Below are 18,246 nucleotides of genomic sequence, written 5' to 3' on the forward strand. Positions count from 1 at the left end.
GGATATTGGCCAACAGTAACCAGACCTGGTTGTGACATCACTTTCTATAATGGCATTGGTGAACAGCAATCATGTGACTATGACTTCACTTTCTGGGAAGGACATTGCTCAATTGTGATCATGTGACTGCCCCACTTTCTAGAAGGGTGTTGGTCAATGGCTATTGTGTAGCTCTTACCTCATATTCTAGGTAGGACATTGTCCAAAATTAGTCATGTGATTCATAACTGGGAGTGTTGTGTTTTTGCAATGTTATTGGTCAGCTTAGATCAAATTAAATTTATCTGATTGTCACTCACTAGGAATCATCTAACAATAGTAATCACAAAATATTTGGATGATGGATGTGTTTGATTGGTTGGATTATAGAGCAGTACTAATAAAGGAGGGTTAGATGAGGAAAAGGATTCATTTAATACACCAAATACACCAAATTTACCAAGAGAAAGCTAGATAAACACGAAGGAGAAAGGAATGGAAGGGTATAGGGTTAGTAGGAGTATGCTCGTAGGGAGCCCAAACACTATCAGGGACCAAGTGGGCTGAGTGGCCTATTTCTGTGCTAGAAATATATATAGTAATTTTGTAAATATGCGCATATATACAGCGCTGTCATCATCAGCTGTATCTCGATTCGAGGGTCATGTCTACTCAGGGTCAGGAGTTTCTGCCATGGGTCTTCATGTGTCTGAATAGGCCGATCCTCAGTCTACAGATCTCAGGTCACATGGGCAGTATGTCCCACAAGGTGGTGGGATCCAGAGAGCAGGATTTTCTTTCCCTCGCTGCTGCCGCTCTGCCTCATCATTGCATTCTGATGGATAAACTATTCTGAACGATCAGAAGCAAGATTTTCCCAGCCAGTAATGTTAATGCTGCCGTGCTTCAAGGAGAGGATCATTGTTCTTGCAGGAACATTGGCCATTTGAGAGTTGAGAAAACAGGACTTGGCAGGGGAGATGCTTTTCATATCCGGACACTGTGTCTGGTCCGTCAAAGTTGATTTTTGCAGGAGTTTTGTCCAAATGCTTGTGGAGCTGACTTCATAAAGAACACCAGCATTTCTTCAACACTCCTCCTATTAAATCCTGAGGATTGGTGATAGAATTTCTCCAGTGCTCCTGTGTGTCGCTGATATACAGTCCAGGTCTCATGGCATCTGTGGTGTGGTGACAACAACTGCTCCGTACACTTGGATTATTATTGACTTACGGAGACCTTTGTTGTCAAACACTTGCTGCTGTGGTTTGTCAAAGGCTGAACTGGCAGAGTTGACCTGGTACCAAAAGAGAAAATGCTGGAAAATCTCAGCAGGTCTGGCAGCATCTGTAAGGAGAGTAAAGAGCTGATGTTTTGAGTCCAAATGACCCTTTGTCAAAGCAACTTTGACAAGGAGCTTTGACTAAGGGTCATCTGGACTTGAAACGTCAGCTCTTTTCTCTTCTTTCAGATGCTGCCAGACCTGCTGAGATTTTCCAGCATTTTCTCTTTTGCTTTCAGATTCCAGCATCTGCAGTAATTTGCTTTTATCCAGAGTTGACCTGGTGTTGGATCTTCAGATTAATGATGGCCTTTTGAGAGAGCTAGCTGACAAGGTATGGGAAGTGCTCAGCATAAGACCAGAAGACCATTAGAAATAGGAACAGGAGTAAGGCATTCAGCCCTTCAACCTTGCTCCACCATTTAATAAGATCATGGCTGACTACGTCTACTTACGTCTACGTCTACTTACTACGTCTACTTTCCTACGTCTACTTACTACATCTACTTTCCTGCCTTCTTCAGCACATACCAAACAAGCTTCCACCTACCAATTTTCCAGCACAGACACAATGGGCTAGATGGCCTCTTTCTGTGCTGTAAATGTCCTTTGATTCTATAATTATGGGATGTGGAATTTTTTGTCTGACCAAATCTGGGTCGATATGAGTTTTGTTTGGGCACCATTCAGAGACAGGTCTAGTTCCTTACACAGAATCACAGAATTGTTATGGTGCAGAAGGAGGCCATTCAGTCCATCATGTCTGCATCTGCTGTCCAAATGAGCATGATGACTTAGTGCCTTTCTCTTGCCTTTTCCCCTGTAGCTCTGCATCTATTCCACCTGTTGTGTGAAAAGGGCCGGAATGTTCCGGCCATTTACACCTGCCGCCGCTGCAAGCAATGACGGAGGATTTAGCACTCAGTTAAATCTCCGTTCTCTGTAATGGAACCAGTGGAACTGACGTGAATGGCTGGAAAATTCTATCCCAAGTTTTTTTCTCACATCACATTTGCTTCTTTTGCAAATCACTTTAAATTTGTGCCCTCTCGTTCTTGTTCCTTTCACAAGCGGGAGCAGTTTCTCCCTCTCTACTCTGTCCAGCCCCCTCATGATTTTGAACATCTCAATTGAATCTCCTCTTAGCCTTCTCTCCAAGGAGAACGATCCCATCCTCTCCAATCTATTCTCATAACTGAAGTATAACTGCATAACAGAGCCATACAGTCAGTGTGTCAGGAAAGTCAGTGCTCATTCTATCAGAAATCCCTTGTGTTTGGAGTTAGTTTACCTGCCTCTTTATAAAATACCTTGTGATATAAACAGGGAAAGAATGATAAATGGGTAGGGAGAGAAAACTGAGGTAGTGTAGATGGTGTGAAACAGGAGAGGGAATAGAATACAGCCCGGGTAAAGAGTAGAACTCAACCTCAGACTCAGAGCCATAGGCAAGAGATGCATTTGTTTAAATAAAAACTCACTTGTTACAGTGCTGCCCAGAATTGGACACTTGGCCAAAAGCTATGAACCACAGCCGATAATTTACTTCAACATGTCCTGGGTTATAAACATGTGCTTAACAAAATAATCCCAGGAACTCAGTGTGCTCCCTTTTTCCTTCTCTCTCTCTCTCTCTCTCTCGCTTTCTCTCTCGCACACACACAATCACACATTCATGCTCATACAGAATAATTCACACACAATCATACACACTCACACATACATACAAACCCACTCACACACACTGTCTCACACACAGCCACTCACACACACACGCACAAATACACACACACAACACACACGGGAACAGAAGTGGGCCATTCAGCCAATTGAGCCTGTTCTGCCATTTAATAAGATCATGGCTGATCTGTGACCTAACTCTATTTGGCCCATATCCCTTAATACCTTTGCTTAACAATAATTTATCTATCTCAGATTTAAAGATAGAAACTGATCTAGCATCGACTGCCATTTGTGGAAGAGTGTTCGAAACCTCTACCACCTTTACACACACACACACACACACACACACACACACACTCACACTTAGACATGGTCATTCACATGCACATACACATTCATTTATGCACACACATTATATGCACACATGCATACACAATCATTCACACACATGCACATACAAACACATTCATTCACACACACACACACCCATACACACACACACACACACACACCCATACACACACACACACCCATACACACACAGTCACACTCATTCACACATTCATGCACATGTACAGTCAGTCACAGACACACAACTTAACCACCCCCACACACATTCATTCTCTTTCATTCTACATATTAGCCTCTTCTCCACTCATGTGACTTTCTTCCTTTCTCTCTATCCCCGTCTCACGCCCTTTCTCCCTCTCCCTCTCCCACACCCTTTCTCCCTCTCCCACTCCCACGCCCTTTCTCCCTCTCCCTCTCCCACACCCTTTCTCCCTCTCCCTCTCCCACACCCTTTCTCCCTCTCTCACACCCTTTCTCCCTCTCCCACACCCTTTCTCCCTCTCCCTCTCCCACGCCCTTTCTCCCTCTCCCACACCCTTTCTCCCTCTCCCTCTCCCACACCCTTTCTCCCTCTCCCACACCCTTTCTCCCTCTCCCACGCCCTTTCTCCCTCTCCCTCTCTCACGCCCTTTCTCCCTCTCCCTCTCCCACACCCTTTCTCCCTCTCCCTCTCCCACACCCTTTCTCCCTCTCCCTCTCTCACGCCCTTTCTCCCTCTCCCTCTCCCACACCCTTTCTCCCTCTCCCTCTCCCACACCCTTTCTCCCTCTCCCACGCCCTTTCTCCCTCTCCCTCTCCCTCGCCCTTTCTCCCTCTCCCTCTCCCATGCCCTTTCTCTTTCTCTATAACTACCTCATTCTCGGTTTTTGATGCATCTCTTTTACCCTCGTGCTTTCTTTCTCTTGAAAATGCCACCCTTTTCCTTTTTCTCTCTCATGCTCTCTCTAACTTTTTCTCAGTCTCTTGCTCCATATCTCAGTTTCTCTCTCATGCTCTCATTCTCTTTCTCTCTTTCTCTGTATTCCTTTCTCTTTCTCATGCTCTGTCTTACACACACACTATCTCCCTTTCTCCTACTCTCTCCCTCGCCTCTTCTATTCCCTCACTCTCTTTGTCGATCATACCATTTCTTTCTTACTCCCACTCTTGATTTTTCTCTCATGTTCTTCCTGTCTCTCTCAGGCACCTCTTTTTTATCCCATTTCACTCCCTCTGTCTCCTCTCTCACATTTCTCTTTCTCACTCACCCTTTCTTTTCCACACACACCTTATCCCTCAGGTACACATTTTCTCAGATTCTCCAACTCACGGTTCCCCTCACTCACTTGCTCTCCGTCATTCACGTTTTCCCTGTCTGAGTGTCTCTGTGCAGCTAGTGTCTTTGCGGTTGTTTGCTATTTTGTTTATGAGGTCCAGCTTTAAAATATTTACTCATTCTAGCAAACAAATACCTGCTGACGGCGTGTCAACAGAGCAACCTTGTGCCAGCGAGAAGGCGGTGACGGATGGGCTTCAGTGGAGACATTATCTAATCGAGCTTGTGGCAATGGAGGGGAACAGGAGAGTTTACCATACTTACGGATAAATGTTTGCTGTTAAGTAAAATTCCTCCTCACCTCCCAAAGAACAGCGTTCCAGCCCTGTCTGAGGAAAACGCCCTCGCGTCCGGCACCAGGGAGACATTTACTTGACCAGACCTCCTTGTCTGCCTGACTGAGATCAGTGATCAGTCAATGTCAGGAGACTAGACTGGTTTTTGCCAGGTTTATCTGATCGAGATGTTCAAAATCATGAGGGGCTTTGACAGAATAAGTGAAGAGAAACTGTTTCCACTGGCAGGAAGCTGAGGACACAGCTCGGAGACAATTGGCAAAAGGCACCAGAGGGGAGAGGAGGAAAATATTTCTTTTAAATGCAAATTCTTGTCATGTGGGAAGCACTGAAGGGACGATGGAAACAGATTCAACGGTAACTTCTAAAAGGGAGTTGGAAAAATAGCTTTGAGGAAAAGAAAATGACAGGGCGAGAGAGGGAATAGGTTGGGGCGAGTGGGACTGATGGGAGAGTCTAATGACTTGATGTGACTTGAATCAACTTTATTGCCAACAATGAGAATAATATTCAACGAGGTCAGACTAAATTCCAATGCGACTGTTCTATCAGCTCCCTGGCTCCAACTGCGAGACGTTCCTTGACCATTTGTAAGCGCCAATCCTACTGATTGGCTCAGATTCCCGTCATAACAATCCATAGGATCCAGCCCAATCATGTGGCCCTGGGGAAGCGCCCGCCACTATTTCCTTAAAAGGCAATGCTACAACACTTCTTCCCCCTAAAATTCAAAATGTACCTATTGAAGGACAGTATTAGTAAGGCACAATAGGCTTTAAATAAAAAGGATAGCACTAGAAAACTCATCAAAGGTTTCATTGGTCCGGAGACTTCTGGGCTCGGATAAGAGTGCATCAGTTTGGCGATAGGCTCTTTGAGATTTGGAGGACCAGACAGGACAGACGAAAATTAATCCAGGATCTAGTGGCTCTTCTACAGCTTCTGGCTCCTCATTCTCCACAACCGTCAGTTGCTCCGAACCCACATTCTCCACTGAAATCTCAGTAACCAGCCATGGAATCCTTAAACTATCTGCAGGGATCACCTGTTGATCCCTTGTGACCATTACTGCTCTTCTCCTTAGATGGTCGACATGTTTCCTGAGCTAACAGCCTTGTACCTCCATGACATTGGAGACCAATACTGTTCTCTCCACAAATTTACCAACCACTCATGCTGGACCTTCCGCAACATTTCTAACCATGACTGCATCCTCCACTTTAAACATTCTGTTCTTTTATTCTTGAATTGTGATTTTCCTTCTGAGAGGTTTGCCTAGTCTCCACCATCCTTGTCAAACTTGGGAACATCATGTCTGGTCGTGTTCTTAAATGGTGCCCCATCAGTAACTCGGCTGGTGTGACATTTGGGGTGGTGTTATAAAACAATAAAAACTGGCTATATGTAAAGGAAAAGCCTATTTACTTGTTTTTATTGATGACTTGAATGCTTGTACCACATACTCTGCCAGCCCATTTGATACTGGGTGGTAAGATGCCAACCTCACATAGTGAATGCCATTGGACTTGAGAAAATTTTGGAATTCTTCTGCCATGAATGATGTGCCATTGTGCAACATAACCATTTCTAGAATGCCATGAATAGCAAACATCTTCCTTAACTTGTCAGTGGTGGCTTTGGCTGTTGTGGACTTCATCAACTGCACATCTAACCACTTGGACTTATATAAGAAGCATATATTCCATAAACGACCTGCAAAATTAATATGTATTCTTGCCCATGGTCTATCAGGCTACTGCTATGGATGTAAATGCACATGCGGTGGTAAAGCCTGTTGAGCTTCACAACTAGGGCATTGACTAACTATCTTTTCTATTTCCTTGTCAATGCCTGGCCACCACTCATAATACCTGGCTAGGACCTTCATTTTACTTTGATCTGGATGAGAGGTGTGCAGTTCTTGTAACAGAAATCAGCACCCCTGGGGTGGGACTGTAACTCTAACCTGTCTTCACAGGTTATTTCTGTCCTTCTACTTTGGTAGGGTTTTAGCAACTCTTGACTTCTCATATCGTCACCCTTGCACGACCATCTTTTTCACTTTTGACAATACAGGGTCCCTTTCTGTCCACAACCTTATGTTACTAGCCGAGACTGGCAAGTTCCCTATCAGATGTAGTGCCAGTATTATCTCTTGAAGAACCGGTGATGATGCTACTGTTTGTGGCAAAGGCAGCTGGCTAAGTACGTCTGCATGTGACATCTGTGTTCCAGGGTGATGTTGAAAGGTATAACTTACACTGCTAACAAAATAGCCCATCTCGGCAACCTTGCAGAGGCAATTGGCAGCACCGTCTTCCCTGAATGGACTTAACAATAGCTTGTAGTCTGAAACTATTGTAGAATATCGGCCATAAATATACTGATGGAACTTCTTGACCGCGTAGATGACCGCCAATCTTTCCTGATCTATTTGGGAGCATTTCATCTCCGCATCTGACAACATTCTAGAAGCAAAGGCAATGGGCCTTTCTGATCCATCAGGCATCTAATGGGGCAAAACAGCTCCCACTCCATACGGTGAAGCACCACAGGTTTACTATTAAGGGTTTGCAGATGACAGCAAAGCCTGTTTAACTTTTATCAAGGCTTCATTTTGTTCTTCTCCCCATTTCCATCTTTAATTTTTTTTAACAGTTGGTGAAGTGGGGCCAAGATGATTTTAAAAATCTGCCGCAATAGATTACCATCCCCAGGAATGGTCTCCGCTCTGATATGTCTTTTGGTTGTGGGACCTCCTCGATGGTTTTTACTTTTTCTTTCAAGGGATGTAATCCTTTTGAATTAATCCTAAACACCAAGTAAGTAACTTATTCTGATTGAAATGCATATTTCTCCCGTTTCAGATAGATTTTAGCTTCATCTCCCTGTATGCATCCTAATTCATCTCAGAATATCTCGGAATATTTACACAGCAACTCCTGAAAACCTCCATCCCTCAGGTTCAATATTTCCAGCCAGTTTAACTGTATTTGCTTTACCAATCACGACCTATTAAACAAGATCTGTGCCCCTTGATTAACAGGACTGGTAGCTTCACTGTTGGTTCTAACATGCCACTGTTACTGTTGCTGCACCTAATGTCTGCAGTATCTCTCCAGTATAGGCTTTTGATTTGATTTGATTTGATTTGATTTATTATTGTCACATGTATTGGTATACAGAGAAAAGTACTATTTCTTTGTCCCTGTACAGACAAAGCATACCCTTCATAGAATACATAGAGGAGAAGGAAAGGAGAGGGTGCAGAATGTAGTGTTACAGTCATAGCTAGGGTATAGAGAAAGATCAACTTAATATAAGATAGGTCCATTCAAAAGTCTTATGGCAGCAGGGAAGAAGCTGTCCTTGAGTTGGTTGGTACGTGATCGTAGACTTTTGAATCTTTTTCCCGACGGAAGAAAGTGGAAGAGAGAATGTCCGGGGTGCGTGGGGTCCTTGATTATGCTGGCTGCTTTTCTGAGGCAGTGGGGAGTGTCGACAGAGTCAGTGGATGGAAGGCTGGTTTGCACAATGGACTGTGCTACGTTTCTTGCAGTCTTGATCAGAGCAGGAGCCATACCAAGCAGTGATATACATCCAGAAAGGATGCTTTCAATGGTACATCTGTAAAAATTGGTGAGAATCATAGTGGACATGCTAAATTGCTTTCTTAACTATATCGTCCGGATGGAGGGACCAGGACAGGTTGTTGGTGATTTGAACATCTAGAAACTTGAAGCTCTTGACCATTTTCACTTCATTCCCATTGACAGGGGCATGTCCTTCACAACGCTTCCTAAAGCCAATGACTATCTCCTCGTTTTACTGACATTGAGGGAGAAAGTATTGTCACCGCACCATTTCACCAGATTCTCTATCTCTTTCCTGCATGTGTTCAAAATGGCACCTGACTCTTTTAATCTTAATGGTTGGAACCCTTTTTGAAGATAACAGACTGCTTGTTCCCCTGTGACTGCTTGTTCCCCTGTGACAGCTTGTTCCCCTGTGACTGAGGCCGCCATCCCTGTATCAACTTCCATTTTGAGTGTTTTTGCCATTTACAGTTATCCCTGTAGGGGACACTTTGCTTAGCTGGACCTGTTTAGGGTCCAGTTTAGGGAGAATGACCCGGATCCCTTGCCGGGTTCCTCATCCAATTTTTTTAAAGGGAGTTGAACTATTAGTCGCTTTCTTTTTTTTGTACTGACTGTACCGGTTGCTTCGCTCTGCACCACGCTTATAAGTGACCCTTCTCTATGTCATCTTAAGCACGCATAATTCTTGCATCAACAAACTTCTTGGGAGTGTTCTCCCCCACGTCGAAAACATGTTTCAGTCCTCACAGTTGAACTTCTTCTATTGGGCACTGTTGCACCTGTTCTTGGGCTCTTTTGCATGATAGCCATTTCCCACCACAAACGATTTACCTTGTTGGCATGCCTAGCAACCCTTGCAACTCGGTTACACCCTGCTCAGTGTATTCAGTCACCGGGACCAACTCCACAGCTTTTTCTAAAGAAATTTTGATCTCAGCCAGTAACTTGTTCTGTATGATTAGACTGTTTATACCACAGACCATTCTGACCCTTAACATTTCTCCCAATGCTGGGCTGACTGTCCTGCCAGTCCACTAGGCCTTGCCACAAAGCCTGATCCTGCCAGTCCACTAGGCCTTGCCACAAAGCCTGATCCTGCCAGTCCACTAGGCCTTGCCACAAAGCCTGATCCTGCCAGTCCACTAGGTCTTGCCACAAAGCCTGATCCTGCCAGTCCACTAGGTCTTGCCACAAAGCCTGATCCTGCCAGTCCACTAGGTCTTGCCACAAAGCCTGATCCTGCCAATCCACTAGGCCTTGCCACAAAGCCTGATCCTGCCAGTCCACTAGGCCTTGCCACAAAGCCTGATCCTGCCAATCCACTAGGCCTTGCCACAAAGCCTGATCCTGACAGTCCACTAGGCCTTGCCACAAAGCCTGATCCTGCCAATCCACTAGGCCTTACCACAAAGCCTGATCCTGCCAGTCCACTAGGCCTTGCCACAAAGCCTGATCCTGCCAGTCCACTAGGTCTTGCCACAAAGCCTGATCCTGCCAGTCCACTAGGTCTTGCCACAAAGCCTGAGAGTGTCTCCTCTGACTCTGGGATTGCCACTGAAATTTATATCTCAATGATTGAGGGACGGGGGTTAAAACAATTTTTGAGCAGCTTCACAATCTGGTCAAAAGACTTTATGCCCAGAGAGCCGAGCAATGTTAATGTTTTCAATAAACTGTGAGTCTGTGGGCCACAGAGTGTAAACAAAATAAGCATTTGCTTTTCTTCTGTTTTTATTTAATTCGCAAAAACAAAGTAACACTGCCTTTCTCTATACTGTCCCCAGTTGCCGACTTCAGGGTCGAATGGCTCAATTTTTCCAATTAAAGACATTGTACTAAGTAAGTGTGCTTTGCTGCTTCTTATTTTTTTGTATTCTCGATGCTTAAGTCGCCTTCCCCTCCAGCTGGACACTGCGATCCCCAATGACTTTGAAGTTTTGCCTTGTTCTAATGTGATAGATAGAGGGGGACTCAATGTGGCTTGAATCAACGAAGGCTTTATTGGCAACAATAATAAGAATATATACAACAATGCAGAATGAATTACAATGTGACTATTCTGCTGGCCTCCCTGGCTCCAACTGCGAGACTTTCCTCGACCCATGGTATGTGCCCTCTTGCCGATTGGCTCAGCTTCCTGCTATAACCATCCATTGGATCTAGCCTGATCATGTGGCCCTCGGGAAACGCCCTCCCTGACCCTTTAAAGCGCCACACTACCACAGAGAGCTCTACCAAAGAGTTAGTACAAGCTGTCGTGTAAAACAGCCCAGGAGCCAGTGCAACAGGGTCCAATAGAAGAAGTTCAACTGTGAGGACAGAAACATGTTTTCAATGTGGGGGAGAACATTCCCAAGAAGTTTGTTGATGCAAGAATTATGTGTGCTTAAGGTGACATAGAAAAAGGTCACTTATAAGCGTGGTGCAGAGCGAAGCAACCGGTACAGTCAGTACAAAAAAAAAGCGACTATTAGTTCAACTCCCCTAAAAATCCTGCCCTAGAGCAATAAAAGGAAAGAAGAAAAGATTTATGTAGCACCTTTCCCAATCTCAGGACGTCCTTTCCAATACTTTAGAAGCATTGTAATGTACGAAACAAAGCAACCTTTTTACACACAGCAAGTTCCCACAAACAGTAATGTGATAATAACCAGATAATATATATCTTTTGGTTGAGGGATAAATATTGGCCAGGATATGAGGGACAACTCCCCATCTCTTTAAAATAGTGGCATGAGGTCTTTTAAATGCACCCTAGAAGACAGATGGAGCCTCAGTTTAATGTCTCATTGAAAGACAGCACCTCCAATGGTATTCACACTCCCTTTACTGCACTGGCAGTGTCAGCCTGATTGCTCGACAGAGGGATTTGAACTCTGAGCCTTCTGAAGTTGAAGAAAGAGCATGCTAACCACTGCATTACAGTTGACACACACACATGGGCCACACATGTAGAGGAAGAGTAGGCTGGAGGACTCTGTTAATGACAGCCGCTCAGTACTGTGACACTTAAAATTCATGAACGGTGAGGATATGAGGGTTCATGAACTTTTCTGGTATAAGTTCCTCCCGCTCCACTACCTCTAAATCCCCATCACCCCGCAATCCCTGTAACCATCTGAAAAATTCCACCCCCTTCTCCCCATGGAGCCACAGTGCTAGAGAATGTTCCTCTAGAAAACAGAAGACTGAGGGGTGACCTGACACAGATCTTCAGAATAATGAAAGGTTGGACAGAGTAGATATAGAGAAAATGTTTGCACTCGTGGGGGAGACCAGACTAGAGATCATCAATATAAGATAATCACAAATAAATCCCATAGAAACTTTTTCACCGGTGGTGAGAGTATGGAACTCACTAACTCCCACAATTGAGGTGAATATCATACATACATTTAAGAGGAAACTGGATAAACACATGAGGGACAAATGATTGAGTTAGCTGAAGATGAGTGGGAGGCAGCTCAAGTCGACCAGCATAGACTAATTGGGCTGAATGGCTATTGTGCTGGAAATAATAGGTATTATTTTTTCATGAAGTATCTAAATATTTCCAAACTTTCCTCTGAGCTGAGTGGTTAATTGAAATGAGGAGAAATTCCGTCACTCAAAGGGTTGGGAAGCTTTGGAATTCTCTCCCCCAGAGGTTTGTGGATGCTCAAGTGTTGAATACATTTAAGGCTGGGATAGACAGGTTTCTAAGGGAATCAAGCGATATGGGGAATGGGTGGGAAATTAGAGTTGAAGCCCAAGATCAGCCATGATCATATTGAATGGCTCATATTTCTTGTGTCCTTTTATTCCTTCAGCATCGTGATAAGTCTGTTGTCTTTCCGAGTCTCCTTTCCCTGCAGACTCAGACATGTCTTCCTGCCCCCGTCACTTCTCTTCGTTTTGAGATAGTGGGTGATGTAGCCTCTTGCCGGTGCCCTCAGTTTGTGCATTGCCCCTCCTGTTGGCATTAGGCTAACGCAGCAGGCTGGGTACAGGAATCAGATACCAGCTCCTTCTTGTTTCATGAGTTGTGTATCCGGAAAGTTCTAAACTGAGAAAGGGCACAATAGAAGCAGCTTCTTGAAATAGGATCCTGTTTATTTCTCTTTGTGCCACGATTATGAAGGATGAATGAACAAGTGAAGGCTTTCAAAAACTTTCTCCTTGCAGCAAATCAAAGGTCAATGAAGAGTGGAATCTGCATTCCTCTGGTACCTATCACATCCACCGGTCACCTGACATGTTTCACTGTTGTCATGGCTGTTGTAATGATAAAAGCAGCAGCCAATTTATACATAACAAACTCCCAAAAACAGCAATGAGATCAGGCAATCTGCGCTCTTTTTAAAAACTTCAGCAGGTTAATAGGAAGAACTGTCCCACTCTTCACTTTGTTTTATTCATTCGAGGGACATGGGCGTCGCTGGCTGGCCAGCATTTATTGCCCATCCCCAGTTACCTGAGGGAAGCTGAGAGTCAACCACATTGCTGTGGCCCTGGAGTCACATGTAGGCCAGACCAGGTAAAGATGGCAGATTTCCTTCACTAAAGGACATTAATGAACCAAATGGCTTTTTCCAACAATCGACAATGGTTTCATGGTCATCAGTAGATTCTTAATTCCAGATATTTTTTATGAATTCAAATTCCACCATCTGCCGTGGCGGGATTTGGACCTGAGTCCCCAGAACATTAGCTGACTTTCAGGATTAATAGTCTAGCAATAATAGCTATTGCCTCCCCATCATACTCATGGGGGATTCGTTTTTATTCTTTTGTGGGGTGTGGCCATCACTGCCACGGCCAAAATTTGTTGCCCATTGCTAATTGTCCTTGAGGAGATGGTGATGATCTGCCTTCTTGAACCTCTGCTGTCTCTGTGGTGGATATGCACCCATAATGCTTTTCTGTAGTGGTTTGATATGGTTGAATGTCTTGGCCATTTCTGAGGGCAGGTAAGAGTCAGCCATATTGCTCTGGATCGGAAACACCCAATCATGTGAGGATTAAAGATTCCCATCCCTAAAGGGAAAATTAGTGAACCGATTATAACAATTGAGTTATTTCATGGGATGTAATATTCCAGCCCCTCCTGTCAGTGTGATTTTCCAGTTCTCCCAAAGTTAATGGAGTTTTGAACAACACACCATGTTTTCTGGTGCCAAATCCACTGCGAGAGTGGTGGACAATTCCAGCCTTGGTGATTATGACTGAGGCTAGCTTCTTATTTCAGATTTATTAATTGAGTTAAATTCTCTCAGCCAGGTGGGATTTGAACTTACATCTCCAGCGCATTAGTTCAGGTTTCTGGATTATTAGCCCAGCAACATCACTTTGCTACTGCCTCCTTCATGTACACAAGACACTTTAACGCAGTGATGGGCAGTCTAGGCTAGTGAGTGGGCCGTATGAGTCACTCTCCTGCATCTCAATGGGTCGCAAGATTGATATCGGCCTTGTTCACTAACCATGACCCCACAAATAAGATTAAATATTTTTAATACATGCTGAATGTTCATAATTGTTCATAACGAGTTGTTGAAAATCCTTAATCATTTATACATTAATGGAACCGTCATCACCTCCAAATGATTAAAAATGAAAGAAATGTTTACACATGGTTGGACGCTAAGGGAGTGCACAGCTCTCACAGTCAGTGTTGTGAGCAATCAGCACATGCTCATTTCACTTGCTGTTCATTTAGTCAGATCAGTAGGAAATCACAGAAGAAACCCGACAGTGCAGAAGGAGGCCATTCGGCCCATCGAGTCTGCACCGACCACAATCCCACCCAGGCCCTACCCCCACATATTTACCCGCTAATCCCTCTAACCTACACATCTCAGGATTCTAAGGGGCAATTTTTAACCTGGCCAATCAACCTAACCCGCACATCTTTGGACTGTGGGAGGAAACCGGAGCACCCGGAGGAAACCCACGCAGACACGAGGAGAATGTGCAAACTCCACACAGACAGTGACCCGAGCCGGGAATCGAACCCGGGACCCTGGAGCTGTGAAGCAGCAGTGCTAACCACTGTGCTACCGCTACGTGTGTGGATTCAACGGAATGTGGCAACCCTGCAAATGGGCAATGGTCAACTAAATGTCACTTGGGCTGTACTCAGAACGCAAATGGACAGCATGTGGTCCCTCAGGCCGCCGGTTACCAACCACTACTTTAACACCTCACCTGAAAGATGGTACCTCTGACAGTGGAGCATTCCCTCATTACTGCACTGGGAATATCATCTCAATGACGTTCACGAGGGGTCATAGGTTCAAGGTGAAGGGGGGGAGGTTTAACACAGATATCAGAAGGACATATTTTACACAGAGGGTCGTGGGGGCCTGGAATGTGTTGCCGGGCAAGGTGGTGGAGGCGGACACACTGGGAACGTTTAAGACTTATCTAGACAGCTATATGAACGGAGTGGGAATGGAGGGATACAAAAGAGTGGTCTAGTTTGGACCAGGGAGCGGCGCGGGCTAATTGTTCCTTGTTTCTCGTTTCAAGGCTTCATTCTATGATCATCTTGCTGGTGCCAGTACAGAGCGAGACTGCGGATAGTTGGGAACCTGTCTCGGGGGCAGGGAATTCATATGGTGTTCGTGGAAGTGGAAATGACTAGGGTTGGGAAGCATTTTCCGATCGGGGCCATTGTGATCTCCTGGACTCGTTTCGATCCCCTCAGGGGTCGGAGAGGAACTTCCCAGATTTTTTTTCCCCATATTGGCCCTGGGGTTTTTCACTCTGGGTTTTCGCCTCTCCCTGGAGATCACATGGTCTGGAATGGGGGGGTGGGGGTGAGTTAATAGGTTGTAATGAACAAAGCATCGTAGCTGTGAGGGACAGCTCGGTGGATAGGATATTGGTATGTAGATAGGCTGGAAAATTGGGCGGGGATCCTGGATTCAGGATTCAATCCTGGACCAGGGAGCGGCGCGGGCTTGGAGGGCCGAAGGGCCTGTTCCTGTGCTGTATTGTTCTTTGTTCTTTGTTTGTTCTTGTTCAATCTCAAGAATCTTGAATGGGACTTGAACCCATCAGCTTCTGACTCAGAGGAAAGAATGCTGTTCACCAAGTCAAACCAACATCAGCGCATGAGTTGTGACCGTCCTTATTTAGAGTTTTTTTGCAGGCCTGATTTCCTTCACTCTGCCACTCGTGGCCATGTCTTCAGCTGCCTGAAACCCAGGTTCCAGAAATTTCCTTCCACACTCTCCAGCCTCTCTCTCTCTCCCCTTTATGATGCTCCACAAAACCTACCTCTTTGATCAAGCTTTTGGTCACCTGTTCTATTATCTCCTCAAGTGGCTTGGGTGTCAAAATTTCTCTGACATATTTCCCTGAAAGGGTTTGTGAGGTTTTATCAGTGAAAGGTTTGTTTTGTTGATGTTGTGCCGAGGCAGACCAAGAGATACAAATAGTGGAAGCGCAGGATAATCCTCATCAAAACAAAGGTCAAAAGCATCTTAGGTTTTGTAAATAGTAACCAAGCATACCAGTGTAAAGAAATGGTGATAAATTTGTTTAAAACATTGGTTAGGCCACATTTCGAGTAGTGCGTGACATTTTGGAATGGCGGAGTGTGGAATGCTTCACCACAGGGAGTGTTCAAGGAATTGGGAACTTTTCAGGCAGAGTAGACAAATAAGCTGAGGTAAATTCAGGGTTATTGGAGAGAGGAAGAGAGAGAGAGAATCCGTTGGAGTCATTCTTATGTAGGGCAAGTACAGACATAACCTACTTTGTCCGGTAAACGACATTAAAATTTTAAATTGTCACCACAAGTAAGATGCTTGGAAACATTTCTTTACCCAAAGGGTTATGGAACATGGAATGGCCTGCCTGAGGGAGTGGGTAAGACAGAGACCATCACATCTCAGGCCCTTCATGGTGGACTGTAATAGTTCAAGAATGCAACTCACCATCACCTTCTCAAGAGTAGTTATGGGTAATAAATGCTGGCCCTGCCAGCGAAGCCCACATCCCTTGAATGTAAAAGATCTTATGGGCACTAATTCGAAGAAGAGCAGGGGAGTTATCAATGATGTCCTGGCCAATATTTATCCCTCAATCGACATCACAAAAAACAGATTATCTGGTGGTTATCACATTGCTGTGTGTGGGAGCTTGCTGTGTGTAAACTGGTTGCCACGTTACATTGAGACAGTGACTACGCTTCAAAAGTACTTAATTGGACACTTTGAGATGTCCTGAGGTAATAAAAAAACAAAAGAACATAAGAACTAGGAGCAGAGTGGGCAACTCAGCCCCTTGAGGCTGCTCTTCCACTCAATACCATCAAGGCTGATTTCATCTGGGCCTCATCTCCACTTTCTTGTCCAATTCCCTTCATCTTTCATCCCGCTACTAATTAATTATCGACCTCCTCAAATTTGTTCAGTGTTCCAGGTCCACGACACTCTGGGGTAGAGAATTCCACAGATTCAAAACTCTTTGGAGTGAAGTAATTCCTCCTCATTCCCATTTTAAATCTGCCACTCCTTAGTCTAAAACTATGGTCTCTCATTCTCGAATGTCCAACAAGGGGAAACATCTGCTTTATGTCTACCCTGTCAATCCTCTTTTGCATCTTATATACCTCAATTAGATCTCTAGATTTCCTTCTATAGGTGGTACTATACAAATGCAATATTTTGTTGCTAACACACTGGTCCATTTTGGGTGAAATAGAGATGGTGTCAATAGAACAGAAACTGACAGCATGTTGACAGCTTTGTGGAACCGAGGTAACTTCAGGGTCATGACCGCTTGGATACTGAACTGAGAGGTGTTGGGGAAGGATGGAGGCAACTGTAGAATTTGAGCATCTTACAATGGAGCTGTTTAACACTGGGCATTCACATTTCATCTCATTGAGAATGTAGTCACTATTAGAAAGGATGGATTTGCATTGATGTAGCAGTTCAATATGTTCCAACATGCTTTACAGCCAATGAAATGCTTTCTTTTCTTATAGTGTAGTTATTGTTGCCCCATAGAAAATGTGGCTGCACAGCAAGATCCCACAAAGAGCTAGGCGATCCCATGGAGTTTGGCACTGACTTTACAGAGCAGAGCATGACGTTTGCAAACAGCTTTGTTCGCTCTCCAAGAAAACAAAGCTCTCCTCCTTCACCTCCTCTTCTCAGTTCGTACCTAGAGCAGCCACGTCTGAGGGACACAGCGACTGCAGTGTTCACTCGCACAATGGACAGGCATTTCCTCTCGCATGAAGCTAGATTTCTGTTTGTTTCTTTTTAGAAATCTTAGAGATTTACTGAAGCGTTTTTCAAAATGACAATTGGGGACGGCAGAGGGAGGGGGAACATGAGGGAGCAACACATGAACAGGATGTAACAGAGGACAAGAGGATTACGTCTTTACAATATTTCCTGTGTCTTTTTACACAGAGTTTCTGGAGCCCATTGGTGAGATTCCTGAAGAAAATTTAGCTGGAGTATTGTCCTTGAAGAAAAGGAATTTGAAGGAGGATCTGATAGTGAGATGAATGTAATGAAAACAAAAAATGCTGGGTAAACCCAGCAGACCTGGCAGCATTCATGGGGAGAGAATTAGAGTTAATGTTTCTAGTCCGTAAGACACATCTTCAGATTTGAAAAGGGGTAGAATGTGGTGGATTATATAGTTGGAGAGGGGGCTGGAGAAGCTGCGGAAGAATAGAAGTTCAGGATAGATCAGAGCTAAGGAGAGATTGACAAAGCTGCCATGGGCACAAGA

General features: G+C 44.6%; 1 protein-coding gene across 1 annotated transcript in view; it reads left to right on the forward strand.

Moving 5' to 3' along the window:
* The window catches only part of LOC144496749 (butyrophilin subfamily 1 member A1-like), a 235,194-nt gene extending 217,181 nt beyond the window's left edge, over positions 1-18,013 (forward strand). Inside the window, exon 10 of the transcript XR_013498421.1 lies at positions 17,996-18,013. The gene's annotated coding sequence lies outside the window, so the exon portion shown is untranslated. The remainder of the gene's footprint in view (positions 1-17,995) is intronic.
* The last annotated feature ends 233 nt before the right edge of the window (positions 18,014-18,246 follow it).

This window comes from Mustelus asterias, chromosome 8 (assembly GCF_964213995.1).
Source record: "Mustelus asterias chromosome 8, sMusAst1.hap1.1, whole genome shotgun sequence".
NCBI lineage: Eukaryota > Metazoa > Chordata > Chondrichthyes > Carcharhiniformes > Triakidae > Mustelus > Mustelus asterias.